The sequence below is a fragment of the Panulirus ornatus genome, chromosome 16 (assembly GCF_036320965.1).
Source record: "Panulirus ornatus isolate Po-2019 chromosome 16, ASM3632096v1, whole genome shotgun sequence".
Taxonomy (NCBI): domain Eukaryota; kingdom Metazoa; phylum Arthropoda; class Malacostraca; order Decapoda; family Palinuridae; genus Panulirus; species Panulirus ornatus.
This window is the reverse complement of record NC_092239.1, coordinates 34,196,493-34,216,212: the sequence shown is the minus strand read 5'-3', so window position 1 is coordinate 34,216,212 and position 19,720 is coordinate 34,196,493. Positions and strand designations below refer to the sequence as shown.

The following is a 19,720-nucleotide window of genomic DNA, read 5'->3' as shown; positions in this document are numbered from 1 at the left end:
GTGTGTGTGTGTATGTGTGTGTGTGTGTGTCCACACATGACAGTGAAGACACGGTACATTTATACAAGGTTAAGAGACGGGGGAACGCGAGGGTAAAGCACTCCCACCCCGTGACATACAGATTTTAATCTCTCTCTCTCTCTCTCTCTCTCTCTCTCTCTCTCTCTCTCTCTCTCTCTCTCTCTCTCACACACACACACACACCTGAACTCGTGGAGTACGACTTTACGACCCTTGGGAAATGATGGGCCTGACCTTTGACCTGACCCTTTTGTGCGTGTGTTTGTGTAGAAATGGCTCATTTGTCAGGCTAGGACGCTGCAGGTTTGGAACACCTCATCACTATTGTTGAAATCTTCTTATTCTTAATGTTGGTATTATTATTATTATTGTTTTATTATTATTATTATTATTATTATTATTATTATTATTATTATTATTATTATGATTAATATTATCACTGTTCTGTTATTGGTATTATTATTATTAGTATTACTATCATTGGTATTATTATTTTTACTAGTATTAGTTGTAGTATCGGTATTATTATTATTATTTATTATTATTATCATCATTGTTATTTTTGTTCTTTTCCAGGTAAGGCGTTAAAGACGGTATTGCTGAGTTTGTGCTGCGAGGGAATGAATGGGTAAGACACTTCACTTTTTTCCCTAACCTCACGTTCGCCTCGCCTTTGTATTGAAGATAAGCACATTCCCCCTTAGCTCTCTGTGGAGGTGTGGTGTACTGCTGTCTGCTCTCTCCTGTGATCTGCCAGGCTGTTTGGGGTCGCGTACCACTGTCCTTGGTCCTACCTACCTGCCTACCTACCTTCCTTCCTTGCCCCTTTCTCGCGATGTGGCCTGGTTAACTTTGTCGATAATGTTTGTTTAAGGCTTTGTGCTGAAGATGATGAATTCCGGTGCCCGGATGCTTACGTTGTAGACCCGGTCTTTTGATGCCGGCTTCCCGTGGTGGTGGTGATATTTTACGGTCCGACTCGCCCGTTCTGTCAAAGGTTAAGTGTAAGCGTGAGAAGACGGGTATCGTGGGGTTTCACTGTGCGATTGAGTGTTATCGGGTTAAGCGTGGTCGTGAGTTTATACGGAGGGGGTGGGGTGTGTTAAGCATGTTTAAGCGAGTGTATCGGAGGTTAAGCGCGTGAGTGTCAATGGATTGAAAGGTGAGAGTGAGTGTGATGTCGGTAGTTAAGTGGGGGTATGAGTGAGTATATCGAAAGTTAAGCGTTGGTTTAAGTGTGTATGTCGGAAGTTAAGCGTTGGTTTAAGTGTGTATATCGGAAGCTAAGCGTAGGTGTAAGCGAATATATCGGAAATTAAGGGTGGATGTGAGTATATCGGAAGCTCATTTCGGGTGTAGAGCGAGTATATCGGGAGTTTAAGCGTTTTACTGTGTAGTGTATCATCCCGAGGTCACGCCCCACTCTGGGGTGTAACCATTTACCCCCAACACTCTGTAAAAGTGTTGGAGAAGAGTGGTGGTGGTGGTGTTGGAGATGAGTGGTGGTGGTGGTGGTGGTGTTGGAGATGGTGGTGGTTTTTTTTTTTTTTCTTATCCTCCCCTTTCTTGAACACAGAGCACAGAAGACGAGCGTTAAACCTCTCTCCCCCCCCCATATGGCTCTCTCTCTCTCTCTCTCTCTCTCTCTCTCTCTCTCTCTCTCTCTCTCTCTCTCTCTCTCTCTCTCTCTGCGGCGCCATGTGTTGCATAGATGTATGTGGGTATAATGGCTGGCCAGAATACATGAGCGACTTATATTAATCGTATCGAAATCAGATGATCAGGATGGCGAAAGATCAGCGGATTGTTTTGTTCAGGATTACTCGTGGTGGTGGTGGTGTGAGTGGGAATAGGAAGGGTTGATCGTGGTGGTGGTGATAGGAGGGGGATTGTGGTGGTGGTGGTGGTGGTGGTGGTGATAGGAGGGGGATTGTGGTGGTGGTGGTGGTGGTGATAGGAGGGGGTTGTGATGGGAGTGGTGGTGTTGGTGCAGGGGTGATGGTAGAAAGGGGAATCGTGGTGGTGATGTAAGGGGTGATGATAGGAAGGGGGATCATAGTGGTGGTGATGTAAGGGGTGACGATAGGAAGGGGGATCATAGTGGTGGTGATGTAAGGGGTGACGATAGGAAGGGGGATCATAGTGGTGGTGATGTAAGGGGTGACGATAGGAAGGGGGATCATAGTGGTGGTGATGTAAGGGGTGATGATAGAAGAAGGGGGGGAGGTGGATGATAGTAATGGGCGAGGTGTTGGTTTAAGTGGACAGCATCTTGGCGTGTCGCGAGTGATATCGGCTGGAGTTTTAGCGGAGGTTTATGGGTTTGTCTTTCATTTGCATATTGATGGGTTGAGGCGGAGGCGCCTCCTGCTATGTGCCTCCCGTGGATTCGGTGTGTGTGTGTGGGGGGGGGGGGGAAGTCCCAGCTTACCTTGTCTGTGGTCATCACGCAGTATCAAGGGGGTGTTTTGTATGGGGCTGAATAGGGTTTTGATTTTCGTAAGTCTTCAAGTACGCTTTGTGAAGAATGTCATTTGGGCGCTTTGTCTGGGGTTCAGGGGGAGTTTGAGCCTCCAGATACGAATGCGGAAAATTCTTTGGGCGTTTTGTCTGGGGTTAGTGAGGTTACTGAGAATCTCTGGCGTTTCTCTTGGGACTCGGCGTTATTTTCGTCCCCAGATAAAACGAGTTTACCCGGAAGCTCAAGTGTCTGGGGTTGAACGTGATTCGGCCGCAGATAAACAACTTTACCAAGAATCTCTGGGGATGATACGTATCTGTGGTTGAACCCCACTTGTCACCCCAGGTGGACAGATTTACTAAGAGTCTCTGGGAATATATCTGGGGATGAACTTTTTTTTCTTTTTTAACCCTAGACAGACAGGTTAAACAAGAATGAAATTCTCTGGGGGGGGGGGTTTCAGGGTGAATGTAAACTCCCCTCCCCCCCAAGGTAAACCAGTTTACAGTGGAAGTTCTTTGCTGGTTCCTCGTCTTTACAGCTGAGCGATGACTTAACCTTTGATCCAGGAGGCTGTGGCTATCCGTAGCCCGTCAAGGTCACGTGATTCGGCCCCCGAGGACCGGTCGTTTACGTAATCAGAGAGGAATTCATCAGACTTCCTCCACACACACACACACACACACACACACACACACACAGCGTACCCAGCGCAACAATCTGGATTCTCCGGCTGTTGGATTCCAAAAAGTTCCTCTCCCTCTTGGCCAGTCGCTTCCTTGCCACGGTTGTGTGTGTGTGTGTGTGTGTGTGTGTGTTATATACACCTCAGACGTCAACTACTTCAGGGGCAGGTCTCAACCCGTTCATGATCCAACTACTTTAGGGGCAGGTCTCGACCCGTTCATGATCGGTCTCAACTCTGAAGGCTTCTGTGAGTCGTCTTCTGGCTGTTGGAGACCGTGGCCTCGGAGAGAGAGAGAGAGAGAGAGAGAGAGAGAGAGAGAGAGAGAGAGAGAGAGAGAGAGAGAGAGAGCATCCCAGCTGGTCGGGTACACTTTGCTGGAGACCGTGGCCACTAGAGAGAGAGAGAGAGAGAGAGAGAGAGAGAGAGAGAGAGAGAGAGAGAGAGAGAGAGAGATCCAGCAGCCTAGCTGGTCGGGTACACTTCCTTGGTTGGTTTCTTCACTGAAATCGCTCATTCGGGTGGAGGAAGGCTGGTTCTTGACGTCGCTGCTACAAGTGTTTGCTGATGATGCGTTGGAACACGCCCAGGGCCCAGATGTTTTTTTTTATTTACAATTTGTCGTGTTATTTGTCCAATGCCTTTGGGTATTATTCACTGTGTTATTAAGCTAACTCCATCACTGATGCCAAAAGATATATATATATATATATATATATATATATATATATATATATATATATATATATATATATATATACTTTTTTTTCTTTTTTGGAATGCGAAGTAGTGACCAGGAATTTCCATATGTAAATTGTTATGTGTCTAATCCTCTTTGCCCCACTCCCCCCGAGAGAATATAACGCCCGAGTGAATTCAGAGGTTCCCATTGGGTTGAAAATTTTTTGACGGAGTCATTGTCGGGTGGGAGTGTCGTCTGCACCTTTCTCTTTTACACTTTTTTTTTTTTTTTTTGTCAGTCGAGTTGGGGAAGCGCCGTCAGCCCTCGACAGCATTCTAGTGTAGGTGTGTATTAACGTGCTATGTAGAGAATTTTTTTTTTCTTCTCGTTTTTTCCTAACGTTCGCAGAATCCGGCTTGTCCTTTTTTTTCTTTTTTGTGTTAGAAGCGATATTATTCTCGTGTGTGATGCGTAGCGACTCGGCAGCGTGTTCGAGTCTGGAGAAGGTATTGAGGTACTTCGTCTGAAGGAAGACTTCAGAAGAGAGTCAGTCGCCTCTGGTTTTGCCCCTCTCGTTTATGAAGGTTCCCGGAATCAGGCTTGTGTGTCCCCCCTTGTAGATGCGTCTGTTCCATTGTTCCCAGCTTGCCACAAGGTAAGGTCATCTGAGGTAATTATGTCTTCCAAGTTTCTCTCTCGTCTTTCTTTTCCTTTCTCTCTCTTCTTCGCGTAATGATGAGTCGTGTTTGTGTCTTATCTTTTGTGAATTATGATTTTTTTTTCCCATTTCCACCCACCCACTTACCGACCGACCCACCTCTCCTCTCTACTGAAGCACTCGATCATAAGATAGGTCTCAAGGTCTTCTTCAAATCCTCAAGCCTCCGTTAGCTACCAAGAGCTGTCGTGTTCCTCCTTAGCTCCGTCTTCACCAAGGGTTCATAAAACCTTCGATGTGTAAAGATGAATCGATGAATACACGGAGTTAACTTCATCATCAGTACTGTCTTTCAGTTAAGGTTTTTTTTTGGGGGGGTTGTATCTTTTTTGATTGTGACTTAAGACCCGATATGTTATTGGTTATGTACTGAAGGTGGTCGGTCGGTCTGCAGACACACACCGGGTTGTCTCCACCCGCACCTCGCATTAATAGGTGAAGAAACCCCGATGGTTCTGTTCGCAGTTGGACGCGTCCGTATGACTTTCTCACTAGATGCGTTTTGTGTCGTGTTGCTGAGAGACGCACTGGAATGGTCGTGGTGGTAACGGGTTTAGTATTTGGTATCGAGTTACTGTGCCAGGATTCGGGTGGCTGTGGTGGTGGTGGTAATAAGTGAATACCCTTATAGTGTAAATGTGTGTGTGTGTGTGTGTGTGTGTGTAATTGTCCTTGGAGAAGGTTTGATATCTCTCGTAAGCCGTACATTGTTTCCGTAAACCGGACGGTAATTTTATATATATATATATATATATATATATATATATATATATATATATATATATATATATATATGAACCGGACGTAATGCCCTCGTTAACCATACATTACGTAGAGTCTTCCTAAGCCGCGCACGTCGCCATAAACGGCCTATTCTGTTTTCGTAAACTTGCCTAGCCTCCCTAGTATGGTAATAGAGAGAGAGAGAGAGAGAGAGAGAGAGAGAGAGAGAGAGAGAGAGAGAGAGAGAGAGAGAGAGAGAGCTGATAGCGTTGATGTTATCCCCCCCCCCCCCCCACACACACACACACGTATACACACACACTTCACAGTGGCATGCGGCTGTGGGTGATTATGGAGTGACTGCCGTGGAAGTGCGTGAAATGGGATTATCTGGTGAAGTGGGAGGCTGCCGGATGTCTGACGGAGAAATCCGTGAGTGTTGGAAAAATTGGATTATATGAGGCACTTGTAAGATATCTGCTACCTTAGGGGACTGTGTTATTAAGTATCTTTTGTATATACTTGTACCTGGCGTGTATATATATATATATATATATATATATATATATATATATATATATATATATATATATATATATATTTATAAAAGACCAGGGGATAGTGGAGAGAGAGAGAATGCTGGTACATTTATGCAAAGTTAAGAGACGGGGCAACATGAATGTTAATGCTCTCTCCCCATAACACACGTACAGTAATTCTCTCTCTCTCTCTCTCTCTCTCTCTCTCTCTCTCTCTCTCTCTCTCTCTCTCTCTCACACTTGGAAAGTATTTGAACTCTCCGTTCCTCACCCTTGTCAAAGGCGTAGCAAGCTTTGTGTAGGATGAATCAGAATGGGTATTAGCAACTCCATTTTCCAAGTGTTTTTCTGGTTACGTGTGTCGGATGGAAAGAGGAACAGGTGGCGATGGGTAAACCTGAGACGTCCAGGGGAAATAACTGGACTCCCTCCGTACCAGTTGCGACCCTAAGTAGTGGACGAGCAGGAACACTGTTTTACCTGTGGCCTGCAGCCACCAACAGTCTGGTAACACATGAGCGATGCACGTCGGTATGTTCTGCCCCACACCGACCCTCATTTTGCATGGTAAACATACACTGGTAGAGGTGCACGGTGGGTGTTGTAATTAATTATCAGCTCTCACTGTACGGGGAGAGAGGGAAGGGATTTTTTTTTGTGCATCCGTGGGGAACACCACCATCTCTTGAACTTTCTCTTCCCTAGAACTTTTTGAACTTGTGGGTATGTATGTGTGGGTAAGGTAGTGTGTGGGGGCAGGGAGGCTTGGCAGGTAGACGTGACGACCCCTCCTTCCCCTGAGGGTCGTATGGATGACGGCCGTACCCAGGCCAGGGCTCTGGTATTTCCCTTTGATGGTATCTTGAGGCACCCAGGTGTGGGAGGGAGGTGGCCGCTTGTGGGGGGTTTTACCCACGCCTGATCAGGGGGTGAGGGGTGGGTACCTCCGGATGACGGGTTTGGCTTACCTAGGTACCTAAAGAGGGTACCTGTGAAGAAGGTGCCCCGTTTTATCTCGCAAAGGGTTATTAGTGTAGCAACGTGAGGTGTACCTCCTTTCAGTTCCAGTAGCCTCCCTCGCGAGTTACCAGGGGCTTGAAAATGGTACCTCCTCCGAATTTTGAGAGGTCATCCCCCCTCCCCCGCGCACACACACACACACACACACACACACACTTAGAAGGATGGTACCTATTCCCTCAGAGATGGTAATTACTTTCAAGATGTTACCCCCCCTCCCCCTTCCCCCCGTCTCTTTAAAGGGAATACCCCACCTCTCAAAGAGGTTGCAAGATATGTTACCCCAGTCTCCGAAAGGAGGCACAATCCCCTCTGTCTCTTTGCCCCAGCCGCCTCGATCAAGGATGATTTTGTGCAACTTACGACACAGGAGCAGCTAAGAGTTTTCACGTACTGGTAGCTTGGTTTGGTAGAGATTTGGTCGTATGGAATTTGGTTTAGGAGGAAAAATGGTGAAGTTCCATTGTGGTAGCAGGTGCTGGCTTGGTGTTCACCTCCTTGAGCACGAATTTACGATCATTGAACACGATTTCGTACTGGTAGCTTGGTAGAGATTTGGTCGTATGGAATTTGGCTTAGGAGGAAAAATGGTGAAGTTCCATTGTAGTAGCAGGTGCTGGCTTGATGTTCACCTCCTTGAGCGCGGAGTTAACGATCATTGAACACGATGTTACGATCACTGAATGCGACGCTACGAACCTTGAACATGAAGGTCGTCGTACTCTTGAATACGACGGTACGATCTGCTGAACACAGCGGTACGACTCTAGGGGTTGGCGACAGGTGTTATTGTGGTCCCTGTATAGAGCTGTTCATCTGGTACCTGTTCTGGTGTTCTTGTGGTTCCTGTCCCGAGGCGTTCCAGTGTTCCGTGTTCAGGGGCGTTCTTGTGGGGCCTCTTGTCCTAAGGCGTCCCCTGTGGGCCCTGTTTTGAAAGTGTTCCTCTGGGTCCTGTTCAGAGACGTTCCTTTGGTTCTTGTTCAGAGGCGTTCGATGCGTTCAGTGGTTCCCAAGCTGTTGGTGTAATCTCTGCCTCAGATTTGTTCCGGCGGCTCAAGTTTAATGATCCCTTTGCGTCTTCCTCAAGGGGTGTTTCATTCCTTGGTCCTAGTGTGTACCCGTGGTCCATGTCTCTTGTGTGCGTTTTCTCTGGCCCATGGCTCAGTGTTTCTTTGGTCCCCGTCTATATCTCTCTACGTGTTTCCTTTTACCCTGTGTGTGTGTGTGTGTGTGTGTGTGTGTGTGTGTGTGTGTGTGTGTGTGTGTGTGTGTGTGTGTACTTCCTGTGCATGTAAGCCCTTGAACTCTGGAGCGGGTCCAGGCTTCAAGGATCACCTGTGTATCCCTGGAACGCCCTTAGCCCTTGCCTTACCCAAGGCCATAATGGTGAAGTCAAATAAGGTAAGGTAAGGCCTCAAGATGTTCAGTAACCTCCCATCTTTGGGATCTTCCACCATCTCAAGCAACTCTTAAGAGGAGCTTAGTTAAGGAAAGACCTCGATGTTTTCCCAGAAGACCCCCTTTCCACCCTATCTTGGGATATCCCCAGTATCCCTAGTGTACACTCTTGAGAGGTCTCAACTCCTCCCATTCTGGCTCTAGATTTATCTCATCTGGGACAGGGAATGTGGGAACAATTCCCTTCAGCTACTTACGGTAAAAGATCGTCAATTACCCTCGGATCATCCCCTCCTCTTAATCTCTTTGAGACGTGGTTGTGTGAGGCTGGCTGGGGAGGAGGAAGAGGAGGAGGAGGAGGATTGGTCGATTGGTGTAGTGAGTCATTAGAGTAAAAGCTGCTTGGCTCCGTGGCTTGGGGCGAGGAGGGTGAGAGCTGTTTACCCTGGCGTTTCATTGATGTTAGATTATATATTCCCGGGCTTATAATTTATCGAGGGTAAGTGCATTTGCCCGCGAGGGGTAGTGTGTGGTTGGTGGAGGTTGATGACTGGTGGGTAGTTGAAGAGGAGAGAGAGAGAGAGAGAGAGAGAGAGAGAGAGAGAGAGAGAGAGAGAGAGAGAGAGAGAGAGAGAGAGATTTATTCCACACACACACAATTTCCACCACTTTTCTATCTGCCGCTAGTGTTCCCATACTGCCATCCCCCATTGCTGCACCCATGGCTCTTCGTCCCCCCCCCCCCCTCTCTCTCTCTCTCTCTCTCTCTCTCTCTCTCTCTCTCTCTTGTAGCGATCGCCTCTTACGAGAGAGGAGTGGACACCGGGCCACCACCATTTCTGCTGGTGGTGTTGGTGTTCACGGGGGGTGGGGGGGGGGGGGTGGGGGTTAGCAGCAGGAGGAGGAGGAGGAGCCAGCGGCCGCGCTCATGATTTAAGTCCGAGTGGCACTTGCCAAGTGTCAACCAGTTGGCACTCAAGAGGCACTGAAGCAGCGTGGAGGGGGCGCCTCAAGGACCACTCGAGAGCCGAGGGAGAGCGGAGAAGAGGGGGGTTGGGGGGTGATTGTGGGAGAGGGAGGGAAGGTGGGGGGTGGAGAAGGCAGGCTTTGAGGGAGAAGGGTAAAGTTGAAGGGTTGGTTGGAGATGGAGGGTGATAGAGATGGCAAAAGGATTTGCGGAGGGGGTAAAGTGGAGGGGGTGGTTGGAGAGGAAAGGTGATAGAGATGGCAGAAGGAATTGCATGGGGGGTAAAGTTGGAGGTAGGTGATAGAGATGGCAGAAGGATTTGAATGGGGGGAGGGTAAAGTTGAAAGGGTGGTTGGAGATGGAAGGTGATTGAGATGGCTGAAGGAATTGGATGGGGGGTAAAGTTGAAGGGGTGGTTGGAGATGAAAGGTGATAGAGATGGCAGAAGGATTTGCATTGGGGGGGGGGGGTAAAGTTGAAGGGGTGGTTGGAGATGGAAGGTGATAGAGATGGCAGAAGGAATTGCATGGGGAGAGAGAGAGAGAGAGAGTTGAGGGAGTGGTTGGAGTTGTATGTGAGATGTTAGGAGTGAGCAGCAGTGGTTTGGAAAAGAGGATTTATATAAAAAGGAGACACGAGGGAGGAAGACGAAGGAGGAAACGGAAGCATCATCAGAGGGGATCATATGACTTGCTATGTTGCATGGGGGGAGGGGGATGATGACCAGGAGGAGGAGAAATGAATGACCACTGTGTTGGCTGGAGGAAGATGACGAAGAGGAGAAATGAGTGAGAAATGAATGGCCTCTGTGTTGGCTGGAGGAAGATGACGAAGGGGAGAAATGAATGAGAAATGAATGGCCACTTTGTTGGCTGGAGGAACATGACGATGAGGAGCAATGAGTGACCACTGTGTGGGCAAGTGAACATGGTAAAGGGGTTGCTAACCTATAGGCAATAGTAGTTTATTATATTATCTATTTATTTTGCCTTTGTATCTTTAGTTTTCATTTTCTCTCCTTTTCTTTCACTCGCATAATTTGTAACTTTTTTTTTTATTGGTTAATAATTTTTATATATTTTTTTAATTATATTTTGATTTTGCAAACTTTTTTTTTCCCCTGTTTCACCCCTGTATCATTCATTGTGTTTTCCTTGCTGTCCTTGAGAGAGGAGGAGGAGGTGGTGGTGCTAGTGAGGGAAGGTCACGGTAGCGTAGTCTGCTTACGAGAGAGAGAGAGAGAGAGAGAGAGAGAGAGAGAGAGAGAGAGAGAGAGAGAGAGAGAGAGAGCAGTGGTTGGTGAATGATGGAGAGAGCGCTGCGGTTGTGGTGGTATGTGAGTGATGGAGAGAGACGTGTTGGTGAGGTGAGTGGCGGAGAAAGAGAGCAGGGGTGGTGGTTGTCGTGTTCGGTGATGGAGAGAAAGTGTTGGCGTGGTGAGTAATGGGGGAGAACAGTGTTGTTGTCGGGGAGGGGGGCGGGGTGGATGAGGGCGGGATATGAGTAAGTCTGGACTTTGGCGAGGGGGAAGGGGGGGTTATTAGGGGTGACATCTCTCATCCATACCACCCCACCCCCTAAGAGGTTGGAGGTTGTCACCACCCCCAGGGAACTCCTTGAGGTCGTCACCACCCCCGGGGAACTCCTTGAGGTTGTCACCACCCCCGGGGAACTCCTTGAGGTTGTCACCACCCCCGGGGAACTCCTTGAGGTTGTCACCACCCCCCGGGAAATCCTTGAGGTTGTCACCACCCCCCAGGGAACTCCTTGAGGTTGTCACCACCCCCCAGGGAACTCCTTGAGGTTGTCACCACCCCCTAGGGAACTCCCCGCGCGAGATGGGTAGAAGACGAGAGGAAATGAACTCTTCCCACAGAGAGAGTGGGTTTGGACCTGTTATGTCCCTCATCACTCGCCGTGAGGAGCAGCAGCCCACCTGAATCCTTTCATCCCGCTCTCGTATCAGGGGGAGGTATATGGCGCCGAATCAGATGAAGGACGAGACAAAAAGAACGCGAGATAATCCACCCCCCCACAAACACCCAATATATGTAGATTCTATGCATTGGGAATGTGCCGAATTGGCAAGTTCTGGCGAGAGAGGGATCGGGAATGGGGAGGGAGAGTCGGGGATAGTGGAGGGATTAGAGGGACGTGACGTTGTAGGGATCTGGGACGACGTAGGGATTAGGGACGGTGTACCATCTCGGCTCCAAGCAAAATGGGCACCTCCCTTCCCCCCCAAAAGGCAGACGCTACACCAAGGGATGTGTTGGGGGTGTGTGTGTGGGGGGGGAACGACAACTTGTTGCTTTTACTCTCCTGAAATTTGCATGTCATCAGCCAGATCTCTGCCGCTTCCCACACACCGGAATGACAGAGAGAGGCTGGGTAGCGTGTGACCGTCAGATCCGTCTAAAAGCAAGGAGGATGCTTCGTCGAGGGACGGAAGGAGCATATTGTCACGAGACCCCCATTCCCTCAGAGCTAAACCGTCGTCGGCACATGTCGTGTGTGTGTGTGTGTGTGTGTGTGTGTGTGTGTGTGTGTGTTAGGGCCAAGACCTTGGGGGAAATGAAATGGACCTGTGTCTGTCTCCTCGGTGGACCAGAACCAATTCGGGTGATAACTCCAGTAACCCGTGGCATCAAACGGTACGGTAGAGCAGACCGTCATAGATCGAATCCCGGGGTGAGGAGATTGCCACGGAAAACCGACCGTCAGCTACTGTGATTGGGCGTTGGCTCGAGCCTCCTGCAGGACACGGTGCGGTTACAAGACTAGTGGAAACGAGACGAGGGAAAGCGGTGCTTGGAATTTCTTTTCGTGAGGGCCCCCGACGTGGGAAGATTTGTATATATATACGATGGATGCGAACGGGTACAAGAAAATTACTCCCACTGAAAAGATATGAAGTCAATTCTTATGTTACCCCACAACGTCTCCCCCCAAAAAAAAAACAACGCCCGGGGACGCTAAATTGACCCAAGAGATTTTCTGGAAAGAGATGTTTGTGGTAGATAGGCTACAGCGTCAGGTGGAGCTTCGCCACTTCGCACTCAAGTTTTCGAGGCGTCTGTGAGAGCCTTGATGTCAGAGGGCGTCGCCACCCCGCCCCTATCACCGCCTGCACATAATCCATCCTCACTTCGTCGACATCGCTGGCCGACTCCTCCTCCCTCCCTCCTCCTCATAGAATGACCCCACACCAAGTGCTCTTGGTTGCAAGACCCCGGACCACAGCTTTGTCTCGCCATTAACAGATGGTACCGGAATGAGCATTATCATCTCTTATCTGCAGCGGACAATACGAGATTCTACATTAGGATATCAGCCAAGCCCTTTAGTGGGTCACAGACGATAACATTGTGTTTAAAGGAGATATGTTCCAATTGTTTCAATGTAGGGAAAGTGAAGGAATGAATCATTTGTTACAGAATGCCAGATTTAGTGAAGATATATATATATATATATATATATATATATATATATATATATATATATATATATATATATATAGAAAGAGAAGTGATAAGAGATGCAATGATGGTCTTATTTTCAGCCAGGACAATAGTAGAACGGTTGCCTCATTCAAGACGAGGGAGGGAAGCAAAACCAGTGGTAACACTGTCCAAGGCACATTTTACTAGGGAACTGGTGTGTGTGTGTGTGTGTGTGTGCTGACATTACCCACCCAAGGCCCCCAGCTAGAATAGGTGCAAGGATCATCCACACCTCGGCTTAAATACCGCAACCACTGCGAACGACTGGAATCGCTCCGTGGGTTATCCTGTGGAGTCACAGACGCGAGAGATGTATAATTTACAGGCGGTAAATCCTGGGGGAACGGTCCCCCAACTGGCACTTTAAAGATCATCCTCTCGTGTCATGACAGGCTGGGAAGACTGCAAACCGTCATTACTGGAATCTAAACGAGCCATAAATACAGTAAAAGAAACCTATAAACATCTCGGGGTCTGGGAATTGTTCAGCTCATTAAGTGGAAGTAGTAAATACATCACCGACCGCCCGCTGCAGAACTTAGAAAACCCCCACTGAATAAATATGGATGAAATTGACCCCAGTAGCCCGAGTGTGGTGGGGAACTGAGCCTGCAGGACGCGAGCCTAAACAGCCAGAGTGATCAGATGGGCAGCGTGTCGAGCTGTGGGGTTAGAGAAGAGCCTCTCGAATTGACTAGAGGCTGGGTGGAAGGGGTGGACGGGAGAGGATGAGACTGCATGGGAAGGACAGACAACAAGGGGACCTGTTGGGTTCATGATGAGGTTGCCTGTTGGAGTACATGGGAAGGACGTCTGACAGAAGACCTGATGGTCCATAGCGAAGGTGTCTGTTGAAATTCGCTGCATGGTCAGGACATATGAGACCTGATGGTCCATGACGAGAGTGTCTGCTGATATTCATGGCATGAGAGGGACATACGAGGCCTGATGGTCCATGACGAGGTTATCAGCTGTCATATTTCTAAATTGTGTGAGAAGCAAGATACGTAAGGCAGGTGAGGGGATGCGTGGGAGGAAGGGTTGAATATTAAAGTGCCTGTGCCGTGCACTTCATCTCGAGTTGTTCATGCAATTAGAGAGAATAACATTGTCAAGGTTGAGGGTTGTAGAGTGAGGCGAGGCGAGAGTCCATTGGTGGCGGAGTGACTGCTAAACACTTTTGAGTTGGTGGGAACGTGATGGTAGTGGAAGGTATTGTTATAACCCAGTCCACCCCTCACTCTGTCCATCACCCTACACTCCCTCCCTCTCTCTCTCTCTGTCTCCCTCTCCCCATACACTGTCACTCCTCTCCTTCCTTCACCCCGCATTCTTCCTCACCCCAGACACCCCGCACTTCCTCTATCTTCACCCCGCGCTCTCGCCTCCCTCCTTCAACCCAAGACGTCCTCCTCCCTCACCGCGCACACACACACACACACACACACACACACACACACACACACACACACACACACACACACACACACTTCCCTCCCTGTCTCACCCCACCCCTCCTCACCTGCCACGTTCCTCCCCACTCTCCCCCAACCCTCCCCAACAGGCTATTACCTCCTCCCCTCCTAGTTAAGGCTTTAGGAGCTGTAAATATATTTGTAAAACGCTTTTAATACCACCACAACATTTTCCTTTTTTTTTTTCTCTCTCCCCATGTAGGAAATCGTGCTAATTAAATTTCCTCATCGTTGCCATCTGGCGGCATTACTGTCCGTGATGAGAGATGAGGGGGGGTCGTGGGGGCTTAACACGGTATTGATGGATGATTTTTCTTTTTCCGACAAGTGAAGCCGGTTCTCCGGCAAATACCCCTCGTCTTGTGGAGAGACTTTTGCACACACACACACACACACACACACACACACACACACACACACACACACACACACACACACACACAGAGTCTCGTAACGCAGTAGCTTCTGATTCATTCTGTGTGTATTGGCTCTCCATGGAGCTTCCGTAATTGATTTTAAAAGGAGCCATTGTTCGTGTGTGTGTGTGTGTGTGTGTGTGTGTTTGGACTTCTTTATTATACGTGCCAGCTTGCTTGCCCCCTCCCTCCATGATAGAGACCTGTGTGTGGCACTGTAAGCTTGCCTACCTCCCCCCCCCAAGAGGAGCCAAGAGAGGGGACGCTTTCGCGTGCAAGGTCGTGCTCCATTTCACGTGAAGGCTTACGTAAATACACTGAGGGTGGCAGAACACGACCGAGTTACTAATTTGAAAAATGAGATTTCGTGTAATACGCTGTGCCCGGCCCGCTCACCACTGCTCCTTTCCACACCAGACGCTTTTGTTGTGGGGGGACTGATTGTCTCGTGTATCTGCATGTGGGTAGGGCTTATGATGTTGGAGGTTTATGCGTGTGGAGGGATTGCCAGGCTTATAGAAGGGGTGTTACGTATATGAAGGAGGGGATTAGCTTAATGATGGCCGGAGGGCTGGTTATGATTGTCGAAGGGACAAATATATGTGGAGGGACAGGGCAAGTGTATGTAGATGGAGGGCCTAGCAGCACGTGAAGGAAGAGTTTGGTATATAGTTGGAACAGACCACATGCAATGACCCGCGTTGAGCGGGAGCCTGCACCTGTCCGACAGATTACCCCAACACATTCAGATGTAGCCTGCATGTAATGTATGGACATATATCTCGTTTTATGAATCATCCTCATAAAAGGGAATACGAATTGACATCTTTCTCGAACGGCCCGGGCCCTCCCCCCCGTTCGCTCAGCGTGTGGAGCCACTGGAACAGTAGGTCGTCCCCTCAGTAACACGGAACGGATTGAATCTTCCTCAACCTCTCTCTCTCTCTCTCTCTCTCTCTCTCTCTCTCTCTCTCTCTCTCTCTCTCTCTCTCTCTCTCTCTCTCTCTCTCCTCCCTTGTTGTGTACATCACACCCACCACTCCCAGTATTGGGCATCAGTGAACACACACACCCCACTTCCTGGTTTATGTAATGGAGCGATTTGAAATATTTACAAGACGCGAGAAGTGTGAAAGGCTCGTGGGACGACCTCCAGGTTTGAATTACGGAGTCGGGCCGCCGTGGTGATGGATTTTGCCTTCTTATATTGGGATCGGGTGTCATGATTTATGTTGGGGACGTGACTGGCTTCCAATGAGTGTGTGTGTGTGTGTGTGTGTGTGTGTGTGTGTGTGTGTGTGTGTGTGTAATTGCCGCCTCAGTCAGTGTGTGTCCGCGTCGCCCTGGAGGGAAGGTGGGTTTATGTGTTTTGTATTCCAGGCTGGAGTCGAGTGCTGCCTGTGTAGTGATGATGATAGTGATGATAATGGTAGTAATGATGATAAAGATGATATTGATAGTACTGATCGTTTATTATATACGTTTGCATATATGTATTTTTTTCCTGCGAGAGGGATTAAGTTAGCTTTGGTTCCTTCCTCTGTTCTTCCTTTTTGTATGGTGATACAGGAGGGAGGATTTCCAGTTCCCCGGCTCCCGACCTCTTTTAAGTCGCCTCCCACGACACGCAGGAGGAGATGCGCGAGAAGTAGTCTCTCCTTATCCCCCTCCCCAGGGGTAAGGAGAGGTGATAGATCATCATTAATTTGATCTGAATCGTTATGATAATTGAGTATCTCTGTAGGATAATGATGTCTTGGGCGAGTATTGCTATTTTAATGGTATATATATATTTTTTTTTTTGTCCCTCGTCTTTCGCAACTGGTTTTCCCCTCCCCCATCCCTCCTCAAGGTTCGTTCTTGAATGGAACTTTATGTGGCGTTGACGAGCCGATGTGTTTGGCCCTTATTCCGTCCACTGGACAAGAATTACCGGGAGTTTATCTGGAGTGTTCTGAAAGCCTCCTTTGTTTTGCTTCGACTGGTATTTCCTTGTAGAGCCAGGATCTTGATGCGTCTTCCCCAGTGCTCTTAATTTATTGGGAAGCATCTTTGGAAAATGTTTTTTCTCCAACCTTTTTTTCTTTTTTCTTCCGTTTCACTGTTTTCGAATAGTTGGAACACCAGTTTCTTCTCATGTTGAAAGAGATGATCCAAAATTACATTCTTGTAGACCATGGATTCAGACGTTAGTAAGGGTAAAGAACTGGTTTCAGTTCATATGTCCCACGCACGGCTCCTACCCTGCTGAATGTTTATAACCCGCCTGAAAGTTCAAGCCCCGGTACCCCAAAGCCTACTTCATTCCATCATTACATCTCTTTGGCCTTCCCTTCGACTTCATGCTGAAGTGATGAACCCGAGAGAATACTATATGAATAGTATTTTCCACAGAGACGAATGAATAATTGAATAATGCTTCATCCGATTTCGAGAGTTATTCGAAGCTTGTCTGTGTATTGGGCTTAGGAACCAGATTTCTTGAGCTGCGTCCAGAGAAAGAGAAGGAGTATTTCTTATGATGATCATTATCATCATTATCATTACTAATAGACTGACAGGTATTCAACATAGGTTTGGGAGTTGCTAGAAACAGTGGAAAGTATATTAAGAACTGCAGACGCAGCTCTTCTCTTCATCATGAACGAAGCAAACAGGATCCACAAAAAAACTCTTACAGGCCAGCCCACTACACTAACATCATCGCAGTTTTGTAACAGAAGAGTAAAAGAAGATGACGCAGTAAAGGGGGATCGTACATCTTAAAAGAACCCGAGACAGAACTGGACGATCGTATCTCTTATAACTGCTTCGTATTGTGATAAGATCCTTGGAGCTATTTACACAGGCCCCGGGAAAGGGCTTTCGCAGATGTGAGTGTGACGTGATAGTACGGGAAATATGCACAGATTTAGTGACTGGCAAACCGGATTGTTGGCTCTTTCGCTGTGACAGACAGATGCCAAAAAATAGTGATGGCTACTGTGCCAAATTACGCTTCTTCCAGCATAAAGAGTTGTAACGGACAGATACCAAAAAAATAGTGGTAGCTACTGTGCAAAATACGCTTCTTTCAGCGTAAAGAATGTAAGTTCCTTTAGGGAATTGTGCTTGTTCCCTCTCTGTTTCTCAGACCAGTGTCCATGAGTGATAGGAACACAGTACCGCAAGGCTGCGAATTCATCCTTTGCAGATTAGATCATAAGTTGCTTGTTGTCCAGTGCAAGCTTTGAAAGCCCGCAGGTGTCGGCCAGCTTCACCTGTCGATTCACGGGAAATATTTTGATATGAGGAAGATTCTCTGTTCCGTTGGGGAAGGAACGAAGAGTTCTGAGTCACATGTCCCACACGCCTTCAGTTGACCTGTCTCGGCATCACATTCTTGACCATAAGTAGCGGCAGCGCTCGCGTTGATCATGATTATCAATATAATCCCAGTCATCAGATGTGTCAACAAAAGAAAAATATCATCCACGCCATTTAATAATATTACGAGGTTGGTTCGTAGACATGTTTAAGACGCTGAATCTTTAAAGTTCGAGGGGGTCAAGTGCCTTATTTGATCAACAGTTCAAAGGCCAGTACAATAAGCCTTTACCAAGACAAGAGCAGGTAATAATACTCGTGTCGACGCCGTGTATCCGATAATTTACACAATTCAAGACGACAGGTACCTCGGGAAAGGGCAGATGATGTCTTTCTCATCGCCTCAATCACCACAATGATACTGTGAAGGCGTCGCACGACCAGCAGACTGCTGATGTAATGTACACAGGCTTTGCCAAAAGCTTTTGACGGGGCTGTGTGACTTAGGGAACGTGGGAGCACACAGAATGCGGCCTTTGTCAGCGTGTTGACAGGTGTGGCCCTGGTGTCACAGGACGCAGAATGGGGATAAATGGGTGATTGGGGAAGGTGGCCATGATTGGGGCATATTTGCCTTTTGTCATGTTGGTCGCTCCATGGAAAAGATGATGATGATGATGATGGTACAAGCATCGTTCAAGTAAACGTATACAGCTCATCAAGAACCAGGAGATTTCTAGTGTCTGTACGTAGAGAGACAGACGAGAGAGGTGTGCATTCCAGCCTTCCAGAGAGGAGTTGTTCTTGCGCCCTCAAGATTCTTTGCAATTCCCGCACTGGTATTAAGAGAGCTAAGTTGTTACATGGAAAGGATAGACTCGAGCCTTTCCATGTGATTTAAATTTAAAGCCTGGAGCGGCGAGAGAGAGAGAGAGAGAGAGAGAGAGAGAGAGAGAGAGAGAGAGAGAGAGAGAGAGAGAGAGAGAGAGAGAGGCGCTTGAAATTTGTCCACTTTGGAAAAGAGAAGAGCGAGGAGTGACCTGATTGTAGTCTTTTTAAAAAGTTTTTAAAACATCGACTGTGCGGGCAGTGAGGAGTCCCTCGAGAGAATTTAGGGATAGACCAACCAGAGGAACACACACACGGAGAAATTCAGAAAGAAACTGGTTGAAGAAGGTTGTGATATATGGAGCACAGTGACAAGAGGCCATGGTTAATGCAGACAGCATACGTAGATTTAAGAAGTTGTTTGATGGATATTGTTTTAGAGATCCCCCCCCCCCCCCCCCACGAAAGTAGAATTCCCTCCCCGAACAGTGTACATTAGTGACTACAAGTATGTAACTACACACACACACACACAAGGGAATGAGTCATTCAAGGTTATTTAATACAACAGTTGTAGTTGTTGCGGCTGTTAATAGCACGGACAAACGTGGTAGGTTGGTTTATAAAACCGAATGGAAATGATTGAACCTGTCATCCGTTTTTTTTTTTTCTTTTCGTTTTTTTTCCGAGCTGTTGGTTTGTGGCTTGTGTGTACGAGGTGGAGGTCAACCTGTCAGCTAATGGTGGTGGGCTGTGCCTGCGTTGAAGGTCTGGTGGTTGAGTGTGCCTGCGTTGAAGGTCTGGTAGTTGAGTGTGCCTGCGTTGATGATGAGGGGGGGGGGGGGTGTCCTAGAGTTGAGGTGGTGGGGGTAGGGGGTGGGTGGTTGCTGGTCCGGAGCAGCGGGAGGGAGGAGAGGACGACGGTCGCTATTCGCTAGTGATTTACGGTCGGTTTTTGCCCGGGCGGCTCCTATTAGC

The 19,720-nt window shown here is 48.0% G+C and overlaps 1 protein-coding gene across 2 annotated transcripts in view; it reads left to right on the top strand.

Annotated features, from left to right (window-relative positions):
- The window catches only part of LOC139754235 (uncharacterized), a 487,834-nt gene that overhangs the window by 61,460 nt on the left and 406,654 nt on the right, over positions 1–19,720 (top strand). The window lies entirely within an intron of this gene.